The sequence below is a fragment of the Phyllobates terribilis genome, unplaced genomic scaffold, assembly GCF_046119375.1.
Source record: "Phyllobates terribilis strain yellow unplaced genomic scaffold, ASM4611937v1 Scaffold_4__5_contigs__length_816908805, whole genome shotgun sequence".
In the NCBI taxonomy this organism is placed as follows: Eukaryota; Metazoa; Chordata; class Amphibia; order Anura; family Dendrobatidae; genus Phyllobates; species Phyllobates terribilis.
The window spans coordinates 513842862-513869083 of NW_027362764.1; positions in this window are offsets into that span (position 1 = coordinate 513842862).

Consider the following 26222-nt stretch of genomic DNA (forward strand, 5'->3'; position numbering starts at 1 on the left):
TCTATATATTTCTATGTTTTTTTGTTCGCCTGCCATTGGTTTTAACGGTGCTCGAAGGTGTTCGACGAACAGTTTGACGAACAGTTCGGCGAACATATGGGTGTTCGACGAACCGAACTCGAGCACTACGGGGGTGGCTCAACACTAGTTATCAGTAAGAAAACACTTGAGTCTCTTGCCGTACGCTGTCCAAAACCAGCCAGCTTTTACCTTCTGCCCAAGATTCACAAGGACGCTGTCAACCCACTGGGGCATCTGATCGTGTCCAGGACATAGTATTCAAAGCATCAGACAAGGGGGGCAACATCGTGATGTAGTCTTACTCCAAATACGAAAGAGAATGATTCCACCAATTGAGGGACACTAACACCTATGCTAAACTTTCTTTCAATCCTACTACCTTTTTCTCTACTGCACTCCAGGGGATCCTGGCCCATGTTTGTGAGCGTGATGTTATCAGTAAGAAAACGCTTGAGTCTCTTGCCTTACGCTGTCCAAAACCAGCCAGCTTTTACCTTCTGCCCAAGATTCACAAGGATGCTGTCAACCCTCCGGGGCATCCCATCGTGTCCAGACTAAATGGCTTATGCAAACTCATTTGTAAATACATTGACTTCTATCTCAAACCTCGTGTTGAGATGTTACCATCCTACATCAAGGACACAATGGATATGACGCGCCCCTGGGCCTGCTGTGTCGCGCAGCGTCTCGCGCACGGGGGCTTACCCGGAACCGGATCAGATGAGGGTTGTAGTCTCCGAGTGGCGGGGACCCGGTCCGTGCCCAGGGAGTCAACTCAGTGTGTGGCAGTCTTGATAGATGTTATTTGAGTGTCGACTACGCCACCCGTTGATTTGCAGCTATGGAGCTGCCGCTGCAGGGCAGACCGCTGAGGCCGGTGTAGAATTGTGCAGCGTGATAGTATAACCCCCAACGGGAGGGGTATGGCCTCAGGGCAGCCGACGTGGAAGATGAGGGTAGCAGGAACCACTCAGAGACGGTGCGGTGTAATTCAGGGTCTTTACTGGTAACAACGATAGACCCTCCCGGAGTACTTGCTAGCGAACGGGGCCTGGTCAGTCCTTGAGCAGATGGGATCTCCCCTGGCCAGGCGGAGTTGTAGGCCTCCCAAACTGACTGGACTCTTCTGGCTACCTTGCTAGAAGCGGATATAAGTAGCCCACGTCCCTGAGTGTACCGTGTGGTGCTCACCCGTATGGCCGGTGACTCGGGGCCTTCTAATGGCTTCCGCTCCACGATGGCGGCGCTGGTCCCACGCGTGTGACCGTGCCTTCGGGTTTCTGGGCCTGAGGACCTGAAATCCCCTGCCGGTCGGCTTCTGCTGCTGGGTAAGAGTTAGTCCCCACAGCCTCGGACGCCGGGTCCGGTAAGAAATCTTCTCAGTCAGGGCGAGCTCTGCAGCTGCCAGCCCCTGACTTGTAGTAGTATTGCTCCCACTGAGCTTCTGCTGTTTCTTCCTGTGACTGTTTCTTGTCTCTACTCTCCTTGACTGACTAACCCTGCTTCAGCCCCGGGTTTATATAGGGGAAGGTCTTCCCCTCCCAAGACTGGGCAGGAGGTGTGGCATGCACAGGATCCCTGGCCAAGAGACCTCCCACCTGCTCTCAGACATAACATTGCTTGTTACTGTGGAAACCAGACCCCTGGGGTGCCACAGATATCCTAACCCGGGTTGACGGCATCTTGTTGAAGAGGGGACCCTGCTAGTCACGGCTGACGTAGAAACTCTGTACACCTGTATCAACCATGATCTAGGCCTTGACACGGACCGACTCTTCCTGGGGGCCTCTGACCTGGACGGCCCTTTGTGTGAATTCATCCTCGAGCTCCTGCACTTTGTCCTCACGCACAATTATTTTTTGTTGAAAGATACTGTATACCTTCAGAGACATGGCACGGCGATGGGGGCAGTCTGTGATAATCTCTTCCTAGGCAGATGGGAAAGACAGATCTTTGGCGGCAAGGGCGCGGGGGCCGCGTACCATGTCCTGTCATGGCTCCGGTATATTGATGATATATTATTTTTTTGCCGGGGGATGGTGCGGGAGCTTGAGGAATTTATGGTGCAGTTAATTTCTAACTCATGTGGAATTAAACTCACATATACATATCACACGAGAAAAATCAACTTCCTGGACATCGCTCTGGAGGTCGACGACTTTTCATCCATCCAGACCGATGTGTACAGGAAGCCAACTGCTGTTATTGCACTAATCCACGCAGAGTATGCCCATAATCCTTCCACAATTAAGGCCATCCCGGTTGGACAGTTCCTGAGGATGAGGCAAATCTGTTCGTATGATGCCAAATTTGATAAACAGACCTCGGATTTAGCTGACAGATTCAAACAGAGAGGATACAATAGTAGGAACATCAGACGTGGCTATGTGAGGGCACAACACTCTCCTCGAAACAGTCTTCTGTATCACTGCAAAACCAGATCAGAAGACAAGCAGGAGAAGTTTAGGTATATTTCTACCTTCAATCATGAATGACATGCTATAAGAGACATTTTGACCAAACATTGGAGCATTTTGAGCACGGAGCCCTCCCTGGGAACATTCCTGGGTGATTATCCTCAGATGACATCAAGGAGGGCAAAAAATCTCAGTGACCATCTTGTAACAAGTCACTACGTCCCCCCTAAATCCAACCCATTTGGCTTACGTGAACCAACGATGGGATCTTTCCCCCGCGGTCACTGTTTTGCCTGCACTAATGTCCTGCACTGCACCTCGTTCACATCTACTGATGTTTCTTGGGAATTTAAGATTAAACACTACATATCCTGTAGTACTACCAACGTTATATATTATGCCACTTGTGGTTGTCAGCTGGTGTACATCGGCTTGACTTCAAGAGAACTGAGAGTCCATGTGCGGGAGCATGTGTGGGACATTGGTGCAGCCAAGACAGTGACCGACCCTCAGGAACTTAAAACTCTCCCGTGACATTTTCGGGCCGTGCATGACTCTGACCCAAAATCTCTAATGATGCATGGAATAGATGTGGTACATTTAGATGCCCGAGGCGGTAACATCAAGCAACGCCTGGCTCAAAAAGAGACCAGGAGGGTAGTCACCTTGGACACCATTGCTCCACGTGGTCTCAATGAGTCTTTAAGCTTTGTTTCTTACTTATAAATATATTAATTTTTCCTGCGGAATGGTTCTGTCCTCCCTCCACCTATTTGGTGGTGTTTTTTTATTCACTTTACCATTTTATTCTGGCACTAACACACTTATTTCTCTTTTTTTGTTTTTTCCCACCTTTTTATTCATAGTAGGGATTTAATGTCCTGGAGGATCTTTTTTACATCTGATCCGTTGGGGATATACACAGCAAGACCGATGTTGGAGAAAAAATTATAATATAGATGTTCAAGTTATATATGCATTTTGGGTTACCTCTAAAGTATTTGATCTTCTGATGCTCTCTTACGGCCCTTGCACAGGATCTATCCTTTCTCCCCGTTCGGTGTGCATGCGCTGTGGTCCTCTCCCGTCACACGAGCCCGGCCATCTTTGGGCCTTCTGAGCATGCTCGGGAGCTTCAGCATTGGCACGCTCCGGCGCGTGCTCATTGGGCTTGATGGCCTGTGCTCGCACAGCGGCGAGGGATACATGCGACGCATGTGCTTTGGATCATTCCAGCCTACGTACCCACCCATACAAACCAGTAAATGAATGGTCACATGACTGCTCATGTGACCATCTCCTGGGATACTTAAGGTCCTTTTACCCCCTATTCCTTACTGCCTCTTGAAAAAGCATCCACCTGCATTGCGAAATGCACATCAAGGCTCTCCTCTGCCCACCATCATCAGCTGCTAAGCTCCAAACAATCATTTTCTCCCCCCTGGAAAGGTTCATGCCTCTTTTTCACTCTATATCATGCCCATTGTTTTTGGCTGAAGCATTTACCTTCTGACTCTATGACATAATATGGCCCTATACCTACCTACACTGCACTTTACCATGTAGTATTAAAAAAGGCGGGGGGTTTGTTTGTTTGATTGCTTTTCAGCTTTCACCCACTGTATTATATCTGTCGTGTTTGTATCTATATTATTCAGTCTGTACATGTATTGTGTTTATATTAAATTTATACTTAATAAAAAATGTTTTCATACCAGTCAAACTCAAATTTCATAAAATCTAGGAGTTGGTATTAACCAGCGTATCCTGATTCCACTCGGGTCAGCTACACTGTATTTTTGATTATGCTATTGGCCTCTTCTTTCTTTTTTGGACAAACTGTTGCTTAAATGGAATCTGTCAGACCATTCTAACCCCCAAACTATTTACAGTATATGGACATGGTTGTCTCTGATAGATAATGGCATCCTTACCTTTACTGATGCAATCTGTGGATCACTGACTGAAAAAAAATGCTATTTTAACTCATATGCAAATGAAGGTTAAGTGCTCCTTAAGCCTTTTTTGTATATAAATTATGCAAGCCTCCCTGTTTCTATTCTCTGTCCCAGCTTCTTCTGCTTGACTGACAACTTACTGGCTTGACTATACAACCAGTGTTCTGTCAGTAAAGCAAAGGAATGTAGGGCAAGGGGGATAATAGAGCTACGAAAGCAGAGACTCGGGAAGTGCTTTGCCACTGCCAGAGTATTTCCGGTGTAGAGATTTGTACTCACTGAGCCGCGTTGGAGGTAGGCACGGGTTCACACAGTGATGCAGTCCACGGGTTCAAACAAACTGTTGGTTTATTTTTTGTTCATACACCAGTTAAGAAACAAAAGTAACAGCCTTTTCCTGGCACCAAAAGGAATAACAGAGCAAAGCTCAAAATAACAAGTCCATACAGCACGGCTCCAGCCGTTTAAACAAGGTGCTTTTCTCTGCCTCCTGCAGAGTCTAAAGACCACATGCAAGGTCTGCTCACCTTGCCAAACAAACACAGACAGGCTGAGACAGGCGCAGCTGTCTTAAATCAGCCTTCCAAGACCTGGACTGGAGGTAAGTGAGCAGCTGTTCCCCCCCAGCTCTTTCAGCTGCTCGTAAAACCTGACCCTGTAATCTGGGCTAATTAAATTCATGTCAGCACTATGTGTGCTGGAGCCTGCTTCTCCGGGTCCTACATCACCGAAGCGTGGCACTTCGGGGACACATACCTCCCGTCCACGACCTGTCCGGAAGTCACCTTACATACCCCCCTCTGCCCCAAGCTGGGGGGCTTGGCACCTTCTATCACCATACAATAAACCCTTGACAAGGCATCAGCATTCCCATGTTGTTTCCCAGGCCTATGCCCTACCCGGAAACTAAAATCTTGTAGAGCCAGGAACCACCTAGTCACTCTGGCATTGTTCCCCTTCTTTTCTTGCATCCACCTCAATGGGGCATGGTCTGACACTAACCTGAACCTTCTACCTATCAGGTAATACCTCAGAGTGTCTAACGCCCACTTAATGGCCAAACATTCTTTTTCTACAATGGAGTAGTTCTTCTCACAAGTGGAGAGCTTCCGACTGAGATATATTACAGGGTGTTCTTCTCCGTTAATCTCCTGGGACAAGACTGCTCCCAGCCCGACATCCGATGCATCCGTCTGGACCAAAAACTCCTTGGAGAAGTTGGGCGTCTCCAAGACTGGCAGTTTACAGAGGACCAGTTTCAATTCCTGGAAGGCCGCTTCTGCTTCCGGGGACCACTTGGCCATAGCTGACTTCGTTCCTTTCAGAAGATCTGTCAGCAGGGCTGCTATCAGGGCAAAATTAGGGACAAATCTTCGATAGTAGCCCACAATGCCTAGAAATGCCCTGACCTGCTTCTTCGAGAGGGGTTGTGGCCAGTTCAAGATCGCCTCGACCTTATTTATTTGTGGTTTTATTTCTTCTCTACCAACCACATACCCTAGGTACTTGGCTTCCTCCATCCCCATGGCACATTTCTTCAGGTTGATAGTAAAGCCCGCCTTCCTTAGGGCATCAAGTATGGCTTGAACTTTGTCCAGATGACTTTTTCAGTCCTGGCTGAATATGACGATGTCATCTAGGTAGGCCGCTGCATACTTTTTGTGGGGTGCTAAGATCCGGTCCATGGCTCTCTGGAAGGTGTCCGGAGCTCCCTGCAACCCAAACGGCACCCTGACGTATTGATAACATCCGTCTGGCGTCGAGAAGGCTGTCTTCTCCTTGGCCTCTTTGGACAGGGGAATTTGCCAATATCCTTTAGTGAGGTCCAGAGTGGTGATGTACCGAGCGGGTCCTAGCCTTTCGATAAGCTCATCTACCCTAGGAATTGGGTAGGCGTCGAACTTTGACACCTCGTTCAGCTTCCTATAGTCGTTGCAAAACAGCCATTCCCCATCTGGTTTCTGCACTAAGACTATAGGACTGGACCATCCACTTTTGGACTCTTCAATGACTCCCAGGTTAAGCATCCGGCTCACTTCTTTTGAGATCACCTCTCTGCGGGCTTCGGAGATCCGGTATGGTTTTAGATTGACGCGAACATGAGGCTCTGTGAGAACCTCGTGCTCTATGTCCTGAGTGAGTCCTGCTAACTCTGAAAACAGGTCTTTATTTCGCTGTAACAACTCTTTGCACTGTTGCTTTTGGGCACGTGACAGTGACTCTGCCACTTGGACCTCGATAACATCGGCCTTAGCCTCAGTCAGTGAACAGGGAACTTCCGCGGGTTCTCTATCTTGCCATGGCTTAATTGAGTTTACATGGTAAATTTGGAAGGGCTTCCTCTTCCCTGGTTGGTGGATTTTATAGTTGACTTCCCCCACTTTCTCTACCACCTCATAAGGGCCCTGCCACTTGACCATGAACTTGCTCTACTGTGGGCACTAGCGCAAGCACTCGATCTCCTGGGTTGAATGATCTCACCCTGGCTGGCCTATTATACACCCTGGACTGTGCCTCTTGTGCCTTGAGGAGGTGTTCCTTCACAATGGGCATCACGTGGGCAATCCTGTCTTGCATCTGGGCAACGTGCTCCACCACACTCCTATAGGGAGTGGTCTCAGCTTCCCAGGACTCTTTCGCCACATCCAGGAGTCCATAGAGTAGTTCAAACAGGGAGAAACCTGTGGAAGCTTGGGGAACTTCCCTGATGGCGAACAACAGATAAGGAAGCAGACAGTCCTAGTCTCGGACATCCTTTTCCACTGCTGGCATTATAAGCTGACATCCTATGGATGCGCCATTTCTGGGGCGGCTGACGGCTGGTGTTTCTAGCCTGGGAGGGGGCCAATATTCATGGCACCCTTCCTGGGCTATTAATATCAGCCCCCAGCTGTCTGCCTAGCCTTTGCTAGCTATTAAAATAGGGGGGACCCCACGTCATATTTTGGGGGGTCCCCCATTTTAATAGCTAGTAAAGGCTAGGTATTCAGCTGGGGGCTGATATTAGTAGCCTGGGAAGCTCCGTGGTATTACCCCCTTCCCAGGCTTCAAACATCTGCCCCAGTCGTCTGCTTAACCTCCGCTAGAGACTAAAATTACGGGGAACCCCACGCCAATTTTTTTTTTAATAAATCCTTTATTTTAACACTAAATGACAAGTACAGTAATCAACACTATCACTGTACTTCTTATAAATGTGACTGACATGTTTCTATCTATCTAATCTATGTGTGATGCTCTATTCTTTCTGTTATAAATTGTCGGGTACCAATGCTGAATTGCCGGCCGGCTTTTTTAAAGAGACGGTGCATGAAAACACTAATATTTTTTTTAATAAATCCTTTACACTAAATGACAAGTACAGTAACCAACACTGTCACTGTACTTCTTATATATGTGACTGACATGTTTCTATCTATCTAATCTATGTGTGATGCTCTATTCTTTCTGTTATAAATTGTCGGGTACCAATGCTGAATTGCCGGCCGGCTTTTTTAAAGAGACGGTGCATGAAAACACTAATATTTTTTTTAATAAATCCTTTACACTAAATGACAAGTACAGTAACCAACACTGTCACTGTACTTCTTATATATGTGACTGACATGTTTCTATCTATCTAATCTATTCTTTCGGTTCTAAATTGTCGGGTACCGGTGTATGCCGCTGCTGAATTGCCGGCATTTCATGTTTCACTGTGAGCACTGTTCCCATCGATTTGGGCAACCACTGTAATGCCACAACCACCATGGCTGTGGCATTACAGTGAGTGGCAGACAATCCCTGCATGATTGGTGCTCTATATAGCGCCAGACTTGCAGGACACGCTTTTGGTGCACGAACAGTTATCGAACATAACCTCGAACAGCCGAATTTTTTGCAAATCGTTCGCGTTCGTCGAACGACTCGAACACCGCCCAAAACAGCTCGAATTTGAGATTGGCGAACAGTTCTAGTAGAACACCGCTCATCTCTAGTTAGGATCTCCTTAGGCAACCCCGTTCTTGAAAACATGTGGACTAACTCCCGGGCTATACACCTGGCGGAGGAGTTTCGTAGTGGTACGGCCTCCGGATACCATGTAGCATAATCTAATACCACCAGGATATACTGATGCCCTCGGGCGGTGTCAGGACTGCAAATATTTTTAATTACATTTTGGCCCTTTTTTGCCCTCTTTCAAGATGGTGTCTTTTGTCTCATGTGCCCCTTGTCTTCTTACTTTATAACTCCACCCCAGCCTCTAATCAGTGCTAGAGTATTCTGCCTGTGATCTGCTCCAGGTGGTTTCCTAGTTTCCTGCTCTGCCCTGCAGACTTGTTTGGATCTTCTGTTACCTGCTCTCAGAGACTCTGCTGCATTCAGTTGTTACCAGTATTCCTCCTTCTCCTGGCTGCTCCTGCTGTTACCTCTGAGCCTCAGTCTTCACCTGCATTCTGCTAACAAGTAAACTGGTTTCTGCTCTGACTCACCTGCTTTAGATAGCTACAGAGCACGGGACTGTGCTTCACTATCAGGGACTTCCTACCCTGGCCTCCCTGGATTATCTAAATATTGTATGGACTTCCTTGCATGGACTTGATAAGGACTTCCTTGTTTTCTAGCATCCTCTAGTGTGAATTGTGCTTTACAGATTGCTTTGCTGATTACATTTAGAGCACGAGACTGTGCTGCATTATCTGGGACTTCCTACCCAGGCTTCCCTGGATTATATAATATATATTGTTTGGACTTGATAAAGACTTCCTTGTTTTCTAGCATCCTCTAGTGTGAACAGTGCTTTACAAATTGCTCTGCTAATTGCATTTTCCCCTGAGTGTTTATGGACTTTGTGTTTTCGTCTGCACTTGTTTAAAACACGGTGTGTTTATAATATACACTTTGACACCTATAAGTTGTGTTCTGTTGTATCTTTGTTCCACGCAAAAAGACTCCTGTGGTATCCATTATAGAGATGAGCGTTGTTCTACTCGAACTGTTCGCCAATCTCAAATTCGAGCTGTTTTGGGCGGTGTTCGAGCCGGTCGGCGAACACGAACAATTTGAGAAAAATTCGGCTGTTCGAGGTTATGTTCGATAACTGTTCGTGCACCAAAATCATAACTGGATTTTTTCTCAGTAATGATGAAAATTAATGTTAATACGCAGTTTGAGTGTACAGCGGGGCGGGGGGAGGGGCAGGGGATGGATCTCTGCAGGAACAATGAAGGTCTCCATTTTTTTTTCTCTTTCCCGCATTTGCAGTGGGGAGGTGCAATCTGTCAGCCTATCAGCAGCGCACACACGGAGCGAAGTGCTTTTTTTCACACAAGCAAGGGCATGTGTGATTGGCAGTGTATGTCACATGTCCTTGCCCTATAAGACCAAGCCATTTTCCCCGTCGCCACCATTTTCTCACTGCTGCAGCTGCATGTTAGACGGCACCGCTGTTGCTGTGTGCGCTATACCTTGATAATTTCAAGCCAATTTTCGCGCAAATATACAGATAGCTTGGGAGTAGGGAATAGTTGTGATTGCAGTCCTTTTAAGGACTAGGTTACAGCATTTCCTACGACTTTTATCAAGCAGGTCTGTGCTCTTAAATAGATAGATTGTGGGAGTAAAGACTAATTGTAATTGGAGTCCTTTTCAGGACTAGGTTACATCAGTTCCTATCAGTTTTTGCCAGGCAGGTCTGTGCCAGTGCTGTGCAAGTTTTTTTCACAGCATTTGGCTGAATCTAGCAAAGCTAATCCTTTTTGGCCTATTGCAGAGTGTGTTAGTCAGTGGAGTAGCCTATCTGTGTTGCAAGATATACCACCTGTGTATAGAATACCAATTTTTTTACTGCACCTAGTGAAGTAAAATCTTTTGGGCATAGCATCATTCTATTAGTCCATCTATACTGACCTCCATCAGGTTGCAAATTAAAAATAATTTTTTTCTGCATCTAGCTCTGAAAAAATATTTGGGCTTCTAGCAGTGTGTGGGACTTGGTCTATTAGTCCATCTATACTGACCTCCATCAGGTTGCAAATTAAAAATAATTTTTTTCTTCATTTATCTCTGAAAAAATATTTGGGCTTCTAGCAGCGTGTGGGACTTGTTCTATTAGTCCATCTATACTGACCTCCATCAGGTTGCAAATTAAAAATAATTTTTTTCTGCATCTAGCTCTGAAAAAATATTTGGGCTTCTAGCAGTGTGTGGGACTTGGTCTATTAGTCCATCTATACTGACCTCCATCAGGTTGCAAATTAAAAATTATTTTTTTCTGCATCTAGCTCTGAAAAAATATTTGGGCTTCTAGCAGTGTGTGGGACTTGGTCTATTAGTCCATCTATACTGACCTCCATCAGGTTGCAAATTGAATAAAAAAAATTTCTGCATCTAGCTCTGAAAAAATATTTGGGCTTCTAGCGGTGTATGGGACTTGGTCTATTAGTCCATCTATACTGACCTCCATCAGGTTGCAAATTAAAAATAATTTTTTTCTGCATCTAGCTCTGAAAAAATATTTGGGCTTCTAGCAGTGTGTGGGACTTGGTCTATTAGTCCATCTATACTGACCTCCATCAGGTTGCAAATTAAAAATAATTTTTTTCTTCATTTAGCTCTGAAAAAATATTTGGGCTTCTAGCAGTGTGTGGGACTTGTTCTATTAGTCCTTCTATACTGACCTCCAGCAGGTTGCAAATTGAATATAATTTTTTTCTGCATCTAGCTCTGAAAAAATATTTGGGCTTCTAGCGGTGTGTGGGACTTGGTCTATTAGTCCATCTATACTGACCTCCATCAGGTTGCAAATTAAAAATAATTTTTTTCTGCATCTAGCTCTGAAAAAATATTTGGGCTTCTAGCAGTGTGTGGGACTTGGTCTATTAGTCCATCTATACTGACCTCCATCAGGTTGCAAATTAAAAATAATTTTTTTCTTCATTTATCTCTGAAAAAATATTTGGGCTTCTAGCAGCGTGTGGGACTTGTTCTATTAGTCCATCTATACTGACCTCCATCAGGTTGCAAATTAAAAATAATTTTTTTCTGCATCTAGCTCTGAAAAAATATTTGGGCTTCTAGCAGTGTGTGGGACTTGGTCTATTAGTCCATCTATACTGACCTCCATCAGGTTGCAAATTAAAAATAATTTTTTTCTTCATTTATCTCTGAAAAAATATTTGGGCTTCTAGCAGCGTGTGGGACTTGTTCTATTAGTCCATCTATACTGACCTCCATCAGGTTGCAAATTAAAAATAATTTTTTTCTGCATCTAGCTCTGAAAAAATATTTGGGCTTCTAGCAGTGTGTGGGACTTGGTCTATTAGTCCATCTATACTGACCTCCATCAGGTTGCAAATTAAAAATAATTTTTTTCTTCATTTAGCTCTGAAAAAATATTTGGGCTTCTAGCAGTGTGTGGGACTTGTTCTATTAGTCCTTCTATACTGACCTCCAGCAGGTTGCAAATTGAATATAATTTTTTTCTGCATCTAGCTCTGAAAAAATATTTGGGCTTCTAGCGGTGTGTGGGACTTGGTCTATTAGTCCATCTATACTGACCTCCATCAGGTTGCAAATTAAAAATAATTTTTTTCTGCATCTAGCTCTGAAAAAATATTTGGGCTTCTAGCAGTGTGTGGGACTTGGTCTATTAGTCCATCTATACTGACCTCCATCAGGTTGCAAATTGAATAAAAAAATTTTCTGCATCTAGCTCTGAAAAAATATTTGGGCTTCTAGCGGTGTGTGGGACTTGGTCTATTAGTCCATCTATACTGACCTCCATCAGGTTGCAAATTAAAAATAATTTTTTTCTGCATCTAACCCAGCCAATAGTTTTGGCCTAATACCACAGTTTGGCCACTCAGCTCTGCTCGGTTACCATCCATTGTTTTTTTGTGCAAACAACTCCAGAGTTGTGAATTAGTTAACCACCAAAATGAGTGGAAAAAGGCCTGCTGCTGGTGGAAAGGGGAATAGGCGTGTTGGGAAGGGGAAAAAAGGTTGTGTCCGTGGGGTAGGTGCAGAAGAAAGACCATCTTCCAGCCAAACTAAAATGTCTACTTCTTTTAGCGGACAATGTGATAAGATCCCTTTCTTACGGCCACGCCAATCGCTACAAATTCCAGATGAGGCACAAAAACAGCAGGTGCTTCAACGGATATCAAGTGCTCCTTTAAGTGGACTCTCCTCCACATCAACTTCAACATCACAAATACTCCAGTCCTCAAAGGTGTTACCCAAATCGCACTTGCTTCCTCACAGCTCCCAAATCTCCAGCTGCCCGTCTGAGTATGAGGTAGAACAGATGGTTGAGTCTGCAGAGCTGTTTACTCATACTATAGCCTGGGAATCAGAGGTCGACTCCAGCGCTTCTGTGAATCCAGACGAGGAAATGATCTGCACTGATGCCCAGAATCTTTATGAGTCGGATCCAGGACCAGACGCAGAAGGTTCTGACCATAATGTAGACCCTCATTCCCAAACTGTAACTCCTGTTGGTGGAGACAATGAGGAAGACGATGATAAGACTCAAATACCTGATTGGAGCGACAACTTTAGTTTTTTGTCAGGGCAGGAACAGGTTGGCTCTGAGGACGACGGGTGTGATAACGCACAGGGTGATGATGATGAGGTCGGAGATCCCACTTACTGTCAACCCACAGTCAGCCAAGAGATGAGGTCAGCAGAGGAGGTGGAGGAAGATGCTAGTGACGACGAGGTCAGGTTGCGCCTTCCTGGACAGAGATGTAGTACTGGAAGCACGTCAACAACTGCATCCTCAAACACAACTCTGCCTCTCACCACAAGTCGTGGTGGCTCTTCAGGTCGCATGGGTGCTAAGCCTTGCATAGCCTGGGCATTTTTTCAGATCGATAAAGATGACCCAACTCGTGTTATCTGTAACATTTGTCAGCAAAAGCTAAGTAGAGGCCAAAAAATACATAGTTTGAGTACTTCATGCATGAACCGGCACATGGACATGGAGCATAAGTTGCAGTGGGAAGCTCAGTGTGCTACAATGCGGCCTAGCCGGCCGGGCCAACCACCGTCTGCCATATCTTGTGCATCCGCGGCCTCTTCATCCTCTGTGACTGGGGGGACAGCAGTCACACCTGTTTTGGGGCGCAGACCTGCCACCTCTTTACCCGCAACAGCCAGCGTGATTGGCAGGTCATCATTTTCTTTGGAGGTGGTAACACCAGCTGGTCTTGAGCGCTGTCCGACATCGATAGCACCACCTTTGGATCAAGGCAACCTAACATGTCCGCCTGCATCTTCCTCACAGACCGGCAGTTTGCCGGGGACACCCTTATCAACCCCGTCTAAGCACAATAGCCAGCCCTCGGTCCCTCAGATGTGGACAAGTAAAAGACCATTTCCTCCTAGCCATGAGAAAGCTAAGAGGTTGAATTTCACCATCTGCAAGCTCTTGGCTACAGAAATGCTGCCTTTCCGCCTGGTGGACACAGAGGATTTTCGAGACCTTATGTCCGTCGCAGTGCCCCAGTACCAGATGCCCAGTCGGCACTACTTCTCAAAGAAAGGTGTGCCTGCCCTCCACCAGCATGTCGCACACAACATCACCGCTTCTTTGAGAAACTCTGTGTGTGACAGGGTGCATTTCACCACAGACACTTGGACGAGTAGGCATGGACAGGGGCGTTACATGTCGCTGACTGGGCACTGGGTAACTATGGTGACAGCAGGACAAGGGGCTGCTGTCCAAGTCTTGCCGTCCCCACGAGTTGTGCGTCAATCCTCTTTATGTCAAAGTTCCTCCACTGCTTCTGCCTCCTCAACCTCCTCTCGGTCTTCCACCTGCACCCAAAGCCTGTCTGGTCATGCCACAAGCTTTCTAACTGCGCAGAAGGGATCCTGCACACCTCCTTACTATGCTGGCAGTAGGGCTCAACGTCATCAGGCGGTTTTTACATTGAAATGTCTGGGAAATGTGAGTCACACAGCTGAGGAGTTGTGGTCAGCTCTGGAGAACCAATTTCATGAATGGTTGTCTCCACTGGACCTGAAACCAGGGAAGGCCGTGTGCGACAATGCTGCAAACCTGGGTGCGGCCCTTCGCCGGGGCAATGTCACACACGTGCCTTGTATGGCTCACGTGTTGAACCTGGTTGTCCAGCAATTTTTAGCCCACTATCCCAGACTAGATGGCCTTCTGCAGAGGGCACGGTCGCTGTGTGCTCACTTCCGCCGTTCGCATCCCGCAGCTCAGCGACTTACATCTCTACAGAAGTCGTTGGGCCTGCCACTTCACCGGCTAAAATGCGATGTGCCTACCCGGTGGAATTCAACTCTGCACATGTTGCAGCGACTGTGGCAGCACCGACAAGCCCTGGTGCAATACGTTCTGACGTATAGCCTGGGCCAACGAGATTCAGAGGTGGGGCAAATCACGCTGGAGGAGTGGTCTCAGATCAGGGACCTATGCACCCTTCTGCACAGTTTTGAAATGGCGACGAAGATGTTTAGTGCTGACGATGCCATTATCAGCATGACTATTCCGGTGATTTACATGCTGGAGCACATGTTAAACAGAATTCGGAGTCAGGTGGTGGCACAAGAGGAGGTGGAGGAAGTAGAGGAGGAGGAGTTGTATGCGGAAGGGCTAACATCTGCAAGGTCCACACGGTCGGCAGCACCAAGGCGGCATGCATGTGAGGGTGGGGGAGATGATTTTACCAGGGCGCATGGTAGCAGCCAAACTAGTGAGGAAGGTGCAGGAGCCCAGGAAGAAGTGGAGGACGAACTGATGGAAGACTCATCAGATGAGGGAGACCTTGATCACATTTCTGTTGTGCGAGGTTGGGGGGAGAGGACAGAGGAAGGAAGCATGATTGTTACCTCGCCACCAACACAACAGGGACTTGGTGCTCCTGGATGCGCAACACACATGAGTGCCTTCTTGCTGCACTACCTGCAACATGACCCTCGAATTGTGAGAATTAGAAATAATCCTGACTACTGGGTTGCCACACTGTTAGATCCCCGGTACAAAAGTAAATTGCAGAAATTATTCCTGCCATAGAAAGGGATGCACGCATGCAGGAGTATCAGCAGAGACTGTTGCAGAATCTTACATGTGCTTTTCCACAAAATACCAGTGGTGCACATAGTGAATCTCACAGTTCCAACTTGCCAACCGTGGGACCGTCAAGTGTTCAGCACTCAAACCGTAACAGAACCACAGTATCTGCTGGTAACATCAATTTTGCGGAATCATTTCACCACTTTTTTAGCCCATCCTTTGCAAGGCCACAGGAGACAAGAAGTCTGACACATAGTCAACGCCTAGAGACGATGGTACAGGAGTATCTCCAAGTAAACATTGAAGCCACGACTGTGTCACTGGACCCTTGCTCTTTTTGGGCTTCCAATCTGGATAAATGGCCGGAGCTAGCCACTTACGCCTTGGAGATCTTGTCATGCCCCGCAGCCAGCGTTCTGTCTGAACGTGTGTTCAGCGCTGCTGGTGGTGTGCTGACAGATAAGCGCACGCGGCTCTCCACTGATAATGTAGACAGACTCACGTTCATAAAGATGAACAAATCATGGATCCGAAACGACTTTTCTACCCCTGTGTCATCCTGGGGAGAGTAAAAGCTTGATGATTGGTTAAAATCACCCTACCAACCGTTTTAAGCTTTCAAATTACTAATCATGTTTATCTGTATCTTGACTGGAAAATAATTTGGGCTTTATAGCAGTGTGCAGCACTGATCCTATTAGGCCATCTATAATAAGCTTCACCAGATTTAAAATTGAAAATAATTTTTAGCTGCATCTAGCCCGGAAAATAATTTTGGGGCTCCGAGATGCGCAAGACACATAAGTGCCTTCTTGCTGCACTACCTGCAGCATGACCCTCATATTGTCAGAATTCGAAGTAATCATGACTACTGGGTTGCCACACTCTTAGATCCCCCAAACTTTTCGATCAACCTTTTCATTTTAATAAAGACCAAAAAAATGGTCATTTTTGAAATTATAAGCATTAGCAGGTTGCTAGAAACTGAAATCAAACAGTTTTCAACTCAAAACTTTATTCTAGGTGATGTTACATTTTCACATAGGACCCCTTGTTCGAAAGGAGCTTCTGAACTCTCTCGTCCATTGAATTTGTCAGGTTTTGGATGGTTTCTGCTTCAATTGTTTTGCATGAGGACAGAATACCCTCCCAGAGCTGTTGCTTAGATGTGAACTGCCTCCCGCCATCATAGACACTCCTTTTAATGATGCTCCAAAGGTTCTGAATGGGGTAGAGGTCAGGGGAGCATGGGGGTCACACCATAAGTTTGTCCCCTTTTATGCCCATATCAGCCAGAGATGCAGATGTTTTATGTGCAGCATGAGATGGTGCATTATCATGCAGAAAAATGATCTTGCTGTGAAATACACGGTTCTTCTTCTTGAACCATGGCAGGAAGTGCTGTTTGAGAAAATCCACATACATTATGGAGTTCATCTTTAGCGCCTTCAGGGATCCTAAAGGGGCCGACAATCTCTCTCCCCATGATTCCAGCCCAAAACATTACTCCACCTCCTCCTTGATGGCGCTGTAGCCGTGTTTGCGTGGGGTGTTCATCAACCAGCCATCCTCCACTCCATTCATCTGGACCATCGAGCGCTGCACGGCACTCATCCGTGAACAAAACAGTTTTGAAATCAGTCTTCATGTAATGTTTGGCCCACTGGAGCCGTTTCTGCTTGTGTGAAGTGGATAGAGGAGGTCGACAGGATGGCGTATGCACAGCTGCAAACCTCTGAAGGACCCTGCATCTTGTTGTTCGGGAGACGTTGGAGGCACAAGCAGCTTCAAAAACTTGTCTGCTGCTATGACAAGGCTTTTTTGCCGCTGCTCTTTCAACCTGACGTAATTGCCTGTAGGAAAGAGTCCTATATTTGCCCTTATCAGCACGCACACGTGTGTACTGTGAATCAGCTACATACTTCTTGATTGCCAAGACACTTCATCCTGATCATCGCACAATGTTGATTGTAGTCATGCCTTGACCTAAACACTCCACAATTTGTTGCTTCTCAGCAGCCGACACATCCTTTTTCTTTCCCATTTTGGCAGAAAATGTAGGCTGCTTAATAATGTGAGAGAGCCTTCTTAAGTAGTCTTGCCTTTCATTGGACACACCTGCCAAACTAATTAGCACAGGTGTCTGCAATTGCTTACAGTGATATAAAGAGCCCTGACACACATCACCATCAATGAGTTTAACTGACAAACAAACAAATTCTTCCCTTATCACTCCTAAACACTTTTTGCATAATAATTTGGAACGCGGTGTACATGTGCTTTTCCACAAAACACCAGTGGTTCACGTAGAGAATCTTACAGTTCTAACTTGCCAACCGTGGTCTGTATGGAATTGTTCAATAAAGGGCCCAAAATTAAGATAACATAGATGGGAGAGGTCTCTATGAATAGGAATTCCTAAGTATTTGATACCCTGTGAGGGCCAGGCAAAGGGAAAGTTGGACTGGATGGAATCCTATATGGATTTAGGGAGGGAGACATCGAGGGCCTCAGACTTCGCTGCATTGATTTTAAAATTTTACCATGTAACAAAGTGATCTATTTCAGCCATAACAGCAGGGATGGATATATGTGATTGAGTGATATATACTAGGACATCATCAGCAAATAGAGAGCACTTGTACTCGGTGCCTCCCACCTCAATCCACCTAATATTGGGGTTATGGCGAATTGATGAGAGCAGGTGCTCCGTCACTAGGATGTATAAGAGAGGGGACAGAGGACATCCCTGCCTTGTCCCATTGGTGATTGTGAAAGGTGATGAAAATGTTCTGACGCACCCCCTGGGCCTTGTGACACCCGGAGCCGGACCCTTTTTGGTGGATGCTGGTGGTTGTAGTCTTCGTGGCGGCGATCCGGTTCCGTGGCTCAGGGCGGTCAAACCAGTGGCGGAACTATTTATGTGGTTTTGATGTTTAAATGTCCGACTACGCCACCCGTGGATTGCGGTCAGAGTGAACCGCCGCTACAGGGCAGACCGCTAAGGCTGGTGTTGTGGGTGCAGCAGAGCGTAGCATAACTCCCCACGGGAGGAGTATAGCCTCAGGGCAGTGTATGCGGAGGATGGGGGTGATGGTGCAGGGCAGCAGCAGTAACGACACGGAGTCAGTGATGCAGTTCAGGGCCTTTATTCACAGTTCTTATTATCCAGACCACGTCTGCAGGTAACGGCTGCCCACGTCGTACTGTGCTCACCAGGTGAGGGGCTCAGACAACTCCCAGATAACTTTGGAGCGCTTCACAGGACCCCCTTTGTGTGTCCTTTGTCTGGCCTTTCTTACCAACACTTGTGTCCGGCTGCCTCGGGCCTCCTCTTGGTAAACTTGGCGCCAGTTTCCCTGACCCTATGTGGTGTCTTCCTAGCGGGTGGAGCAAGGGGCTGCGCCACATAAAATGTCAGAGCCTCCGGTTTCTAGCTGAGGGTCGTTTCCTGCCTCCACTAGTTCGGGGACCGGTCTCCCCCTTTGGCCTGACCCCTCCACGCAGGTGGATTCGGGCGTGCGGTGGCGACTCGCCCGTCCGCACCCCTGGGATCCCTTCATTCCTCGTTCCTGGAGCCTACTCCGCTCCTCTTTCTTCCTTCTCCCTCTTGCAGGCCTGGGCCTCTGTTACTAGGCCCGCCTCCGGAGCAGAGCTCATGCAGAGCCCCTGCTCCCTGCCACTTCTGCTCAGACTTCTCTGCACTGAACTAAGATGGTGCCCACCTTTTATACTCCCTTCTCAATGCACCCAGGAACTGCTTCCTCCCTGCTCCTGCACTGCAGGGTTCCCCTTCCTCAGTGTTCCCTCCCCCCACTCCAGCCAGGGACAGGGACTGTCGTGCCCATCTCAGGGGCATATTGGTCGCCCTGCCCCACGGCAATGTGGTGTAATGCATGCAGGTGTCGGGTCCTGATCCACACTCCATCCTTATCTGAGAGTGAGATATCACACCTCTGGGTGAGGTGCAATACGTCTGTAGCAACCGAGCCCTCGGTGCTACAGTTCCATTTATCTTCAGCCTAGGTGACGTATTGTGATACAGGGCCGTGATTTTGGCTATAAAAGGGTCCCCTAGACCCCTACCCCAAGCTTTTTAAGAGAATCATATATGGCGTGCCAGGAGACTCTATGGAATGCTTTCTCAGCATCCAACGAGAGTATCTACTTACAAATTTTTAACTGCATCTAGCCCAGGAAATACTTTGTACCTAGTAGCAGTGTCTGCTAGTCAGCGGATTATCCCGGCTGTTAAGCAAGCTACACCACCTGTAGTTTGGACACTTAATTTTTTCAAAGGAAATGCTTCGGGACCACGGGATACTCAGTGAAGAGCATCAGGAGGCACCCCAAGGCATAGGGGCTGGGACTGGCACTAGGATGCCTTGCGGTGGACAGCCGAGCTCGATCCTTATAAAAGCTTTTTAACTGCAGCAGCTTTAGTGGACGCTACTGGAGCTGGAATTACGCGGCTGCTGGCATGAGACTTGCCCTCCAATAGATCCTTGTAAATGGATTTAAAGTGTATTCATTCAAATTAGAGGGACAATTTAAATTAAAAAGCTTAGAGCTGCCTCCACCACAGGGGGGCTCTCTCGACCCACCAGCAGACAGGCACCAGTATTGGGAGAGGGGGGCTGGCCGTCAGGGTTCACCGCGGCTCTGGCACAAACCCGGCGACACGGAGGTGGCACGGGCAGGAGCGGACTGGCCGTCTCGGCTTCTCACTTTTTGGATTATAGAAGGGCATGACATGCCTATATCTGTGTCTCCCCCTCCTTTTACTCCTCCACCTCTTTTCTTTTCGCATGACTATATGTACTTGTCACTTTTCCATGTGTTAGTTGTGTCTTCTGAGCAGTTTGTCAGCTTTTGGACACCTTTGAAGGTGTTTTCTATGTGTTTCTATGTGTTTTTGTTTGCCTGCCATTGGTTTTAACGGTGTTCGAAGGTGTTCGACGAACAGTTCGATGAACAGTTCGGCGAACACACGGGTGTTCGACGAACCGAACCGAACTCGAACACTACGGGGGTGGCTCAACACTAATCCATTATAATTATTACAGGCGGACTTGACCAGAGGTCCCACTAGATATATTGCTATGCATTCGAATGGAACCTCGATGACTGGTAGGGGCACTAGGGGACTGCGGAAGTGGGCCACTGGGGAGGTTATCTGACATGTGGGGCAGGAACGACAATAACTCTTTATTTCTCTATAGCAACCTGCCCAGAAGAATCTCTGTAGGATCCGTTCTTGAGTCTTGTCTGCACCCAGGTGACCACCCAACACATGTAAATGAGCTATGTCTAACACCCTGAGTCTTTAGGGCCCTGGCACCAGCAACTGTTCTATTACCTCACCCCTTGGCTTGGTTACTCTGTACAGCAAATCCCCATTCACAGCAAAATGAGGGAATCGAGTGTCAGCCTCCGGTTCCTGAGTCACCCCATTTAACACAGTAACATTTTCAAAGGCCCCTTTCAGAGTTAAATCCCTGAGTTGGGCAGTTCCAAAGTTTCCCTCGGACACCTCCAGCTCAGGGATATTGGCCTCAGGGGATGTTGCCTCATCCTCATCGCCCACAAACACACACATGGGAAACTCATCTACCATGTTCTGTAGGTAAGTTTCCTTAGGGGCGATCTGGCTGTCGTCCGAGCAACCAGATGTCCCCGCTTTCCTCCACATTTTCTAGAATAGTGCAAAGTCACGTCAAATTATTATGGGATGCAATAGGTCCTTTATGACCGCCACTTCATGAGATGTGGTGCCACAGTCCGTGTTTACATCCACCTGGGCCACAGGATAGTTCTTAGTATCCCCATGGATACACCGGACACCCACCACCTTCCCAGGAACCAGCCGATGAGGGAGTGTGGCCCTTATCAGGGTCACCAAACTTCCTGAGTCCAATAGTCCAGAGACTTTTGCCCGGTTTACTGACACTGAGCATGCCTGAGGGCCCTCGCCATGTTGAAGAACCGCGCTGCAGGCGGGGTAGTCACAATAAGAGCAACACTGGCCCATGTTGCAGTCCATTGGCTCAGAGTTTATGGGACACTGGGCGGCAATATGGCCAGGGTATGACATTTTCAACACACTATATTATGGGGTGGGACCTTGGGCAGCAACTCAGAACCCTCCCGAACTCTAGGACGCCCCCCAGGTGTGGCGCTAGCCCCCTTCTTTTGGATGTCCGCCACCTTTTGGGAACCCCAGTATTGAGAGGCTACGACCCCTTGTTTTCCCAATGGACTCTCAACTGCCTGGTATCTTTCCACCAACCCCACCAAGTCATCGGCATTATGGGGATCTCCCTGGTCAACCCAGGATTTCACCGACTTCGGTAGAGAGTGTATAAACCTGTCTATAACGACCTTCTCCACTATCTGTGCTGGGGAGGAAGATTCAGGTTGCAACCAATTTTGGACCAGGTGTAGGAGGTCGAACATCTGGGACCGGGTAGGTTTGTCACTGCAATAGGCCCAGTGGTGCACCCGCTGCGCCCTGACAGTCAGAGTCACTCCCAAGCGTGCCAAAATTTCAGTTTTCAACTTAGCGTACTTTTCGCGTCCTGCAAGGCCAAGTCATAATAGGCCTTCAGCGGCTCGCCTGTCAAATATGGCGCCAGTACCTCCGCCCACTGCTCTGGAGGCAATTTCTCCCACTCTGCTACCCTCCCAAAGACCATCAGGAACGCCTCAATGTCATCACCCGGGGTCATCTTTTGTAATGCCCTTCTTACCATCTTCCTGACATGTGAGTCATCACCTGGATCTGAGGATGTGGCGGTCATCCTGCCATGGATCTGCTCTGCCAAGATTTCCATTTTCCTTTGCTGCTGTTGGATCTGCTGCATCAGAAGTTTATTTGTTTCCTGCTGCTGCTCCCGTTGCTGATGCAGCTGTTCCCGATGCTGCTGCTGCATGCTCTGCTGGCTCTGCTGCATGCTCTGCTGGCTCTGCAGGTACTGCTGCTGGAACTGCGCCTGCTGATCCTGCTGTTGCTGAAGTTGCTGCTGGTGCTGTGCTTGTTGCGCCTGCTGTGCCTGCAACATATGTTTAAGTAGGTCCTCCACTTTGTCCGGCGACACTTGCTGGCTTATGGCCGACTTCACCCAGGACATATACGTCTTCTTGTAGCAGTCACACTGCCGCTTGGGATCTGTGCCCGTGCTTCTAGCACCAATTGTAGGGATTTGTACTCACTGAGCCGCGTTGGAGGTAGGCACGGGTTCACACAGTGATGCAGTCCACAGGTTCAAAAAAACTGGTGGTTTATTTATTGTCCATACACCAGTTAAGAAACAAAAGTAACAGCCTTTTCCTGGCACCAAAAGGAATAACAGAACAAAGCTCAAAATAACAAATCCATGCAGCACGGCTCCAGCCGTTTAAACAAGGTGCTTTTCTCTGCCCCCTGCGGAGTCTAAAGACCACCCTACACGTGCCCTCCGTTCTGCAAATGACTTGAAACTAAAATCCTCCATAATCCGAACTTCCCACTCCCGTCTCCAAGATTTCTCGCGTGCTGCGCCAATTCTCTGGAATGCACTACCCAGGACAGTTCGATTAATTCCCAATACCCACAGTTTCAAGCGAACCCTAAAAACACATTTCTTTAGACTGGCGTATCACTTAAACACACTCTGTCCATCCCAGCTTTCCCCCATATTAAAATCTTCTTCAACTTCGGGTTCAAACCAACCATGCACATAAAAGCCTCTGTCAGGACTGCACACATACTGGCTAGCGACCAGTCCATGTATTATTATTTATCCTATTCAGTATATCAAGGCTGCATTATACAATATATGTACTTTTTACCTTTTGTGTCTCCCCCACTTCCTCATAGACTGTAAGCTCGCGAGCAGGGCCCTCACTCCGTTCGATATGAGATATGCTTATTCTGTATTGTCTGTATAAGTCCCCCCTAAAATTTGTAAAGTGCTGCGGAATATGTTGGCGCTATAAAAATAAACTATTATTATTATTATTATTATTACATGCAAGGTCTGCTCACCTTGCCAAACAAACACAGACAGGCTGAGACAGGCGCAGGTGTCTTAAATCAGCCTTCCAAGACCTGGACTGGAGGTAAGTGAGCAGCTGTTCCCCCCCAGCTCTTTCAGCTGCTCATAAAACCCGGACCTGTAATCTGGGCTAATTAAATTCCTCTCAGCACAATGTGTGCTGGAGCCTGCTTCTCCGGGTCCTACATCACCAAAGCTTGGCACTTCAGAGACACATACCTCCCGTCCACGACCTGTCCGGCAGTCACCTTACAACGGGCAATAAGGACATTTCCAAAACAAGAAATAGGTGTGTACCGGTGCTCACTAGGAGCATCTACCTCCATATATAACTAACAAACAACTGCACACTGCACACTAGAAAAGCACACTGCAACGCTAAGTATGCTAACATGAAATATATGAAATTTGAATAGCATTACTTATCTAGAAAATATAAATAAATGAGAAATCTTAGCGTATAAATTGACCAATTCATGTGTACCTGGTATCTACGTTAAGGCGTTTCTCATCATACCAGGAACCTACCAATGTGAACTCCTCTCTAAGAGACATAAGCCTGCTTGTGTATGGGAAAGCAAGTTCCTGCTGCATTTAAAATGCCTGTGGCCTAGAGGCGGAGTGCTCAGTCAAAGCTTATACATAGAAACAGAAAAAACTGACCGGCACTTCCAAAACAAGAAATAGGTGTGTACAGGAGCTCACTAGGAGCAGCTACCTCCATATATAACTAATAAAGTAGCCCACTACAACGCTAAGTATGCAAACATGAAATATATGAGAAATCTTAGCTCATAAATTGGACAATTCATGTATACCTGGTAGCCACGTTAAGGCGTTTCTCGTCATACCAGGAACCTACCAATGTGAACTGCTCTCTAAGAGACAGAAGCCTGTGTGACGCCTCTACTCGAAAGCCCTTTTCTTTACCCTGGGAGATGGGGGACTCGGAGTCGGGTCCTGTGATGGAGAGATGGGGTGCAGCCGTGGCCCGGACCCGACCCGTGCTCAGGGCCGTCACATTAAAAGGATGGTGTGGGCTTATCCGGGTTGAGTGACTGATTCCGACTACGCCACCTGTGGCACCTGGTGAAGGCCACCAGCGCCGCCGCAGTCCGCTGAGGCATGGTGTTCTGGCAGCCGTCGTTATTACTACTCCCCACAGGCAGAGCAAGGCCTCAGGACAGAGAGATAGGATGGAGGGGGTAGTAGTAGAGGAGACCGGGTGCTGCGTCGTGAGGTGTAGCGCAGAATAAAGAGTCCGGAGGCCATACGGGTGAACTTCCAAGGCTTTACTCACATAAGAGATGGCAGAAGGAAGGCGACTCCCTGCTCCCTGCGGAGTTCTGCGTTCACCAGAAAACGGGGGTCTGACAACCTCCGAGTAAGTCCAGCATTAGATCAGGACCCCGCACCAGAGTGTTCCTGAACTACAGACAGTATCCTTTCCTGTCTGTGTGTAGATAGGCCGGGTCTCCCTCTGAACTCCACTCAGAAAAAGGGTACGGGTGGCAGCTCCGCTCCTTCCGATACCCGGTGGGATCTTCAGGGCCTACCGGGCTATCCCGACCAGGACATAGAGTAGCAAGGTCGGGTGTCGGGGGCCGGTACCCCTCTTGCAGCCGGACTCCCTCTGAATATATCAGGTAGGCGAGGACAGGTGGCGTAGACCGCTCCGTCTGCATTGTCCCTGGGATCCATTTGCTGTGGAGCTACACTCTTAAGCTCCGGGCCTTCTTGGTCATGGTCCTTGACCGGGTTGAGACATTCCTCGTCTGCAACCTGTCCCTTGCCCCAAGGCTAAGGTTCGAGGGCCGTGTCTCCGTCCTCTGCAAGCCCACACAGGATCCACGTTCAGGGAGGGAGATCACCATACCAAAGACAGTCAAAAGAACCAAGAACCAAGATGGCTTTTTATTAAATATGAAATTTACAGTGTCACTAAATTGTGAGTCCTCCACCCTCACCCACTAACTGGTTCCCCTAACTCTTGGTTCCCCAGTCTTCCTGTAAGCAGGAGGCCAGCACATTGTGCATTCTAGCCCCCTGTGGTGGAGAAATGTGGTGTTGGATGTAGAGATTGAGTCCTGACCATCACGCTGTTCTTACCTCAGAGGAGGAACACTACACTCCACTAGAGAAGTGCAGCATCCCTGTGGCGGTCGAACCCTCAGGGGCGCCACACCTGTACACACCTATTTCTTGTTTTGGAAGTGCCGGTCTAAAAATAACACAAAGGCTCAAAATCCAGTGACACCAGATTTAGCATGTTGATAATTGTATGCATGAATATTACTTTTTCAATTATATAAGATTTTATTTGGTTACATGGCAGCATGGAGAGAAAGTTCAGTGGCCCTAATTAAGAAAGCAAATTTCTGAAATGTGATCTTCTTGCTATTTTTTTATTTTTCTTGCCAACCTATAACACTACACCTAATGAACTACTGTAAAATACTGTGACCTCACTCAGAGACCAAGACCAGAACATCTACAAATACATTATGTCAACAAAAATGGAACTCTCTGATACAAAAATGATTCCTTCTATGGTTCTCCTCTAGAATGAACACCAACGAATCCGCATGGTTTGATCCTATGCTAGCAATTGTCTCTACCTCTCTATACCTAATGGCTTGATTGTAAAAAATAGAGTGTTTAGGATTAAAACTGTCCCACCTGAAGTATGTTGGGTGATCAATTGGCTTCTGGTACAGTGAAGTCTATATTATTTTATTCTCCATTTTTATGATGGTGTTCAAAA